The following is a 416-nucleotide window of genomic DNA, read 5'->3' on the forward strand; positions in this document are numbered from 1 at the left end:
GGCATTGCCCCTGCAGAAGCCTTTGGTGCCCGCTCCAGCTCTGCCGACCCCGTTGGCCGTTCCCCCCAGCCTCCAGCCTGGGTGTCCTCCAGCCTGTGGCCTTCAGCGCTTGCTCCAAGGAAGAGGAGCCTGCGGAGAAGAAGCTTTCCAGTGCCGGAGCCCCCCGGGCGAGGGTCACGGCTGGCTTTGGCACTCCGACATCGGTGGCAGAGCTGCGCAGAAATGGGCGTTCTGGCAGGAGCCATGCTCAGGCGTTGGTGCGGGAGCTCCTGGTGGGGTTCCTGCTTAACCCAGTCCATCGGCACCTCTAGGTCAGGTTGTCAGGTGCCACGCTTGCCCCACCAGACATGAGGTCAGAGGCCCAGAAGCCATGTGTGCAGCAAGTGCTGGGCCTGGGGGGGGGACCCGGGGGAGGG

Source organism: Egretta garzetta, unplaced genomic scaffold (assembly GCF_000687185.1).
Source record: "Egretta garzetta isolate BGI_Z169 unplaced genomic scaffold, ASM68718v1 scaffold157, whole genome shotgun sequence".
NCBI lineage: Eukaryota > Metazoa > Chordata > Aves > Pelecaniformes > Ardeidae > Egretta > Egretta garzetta.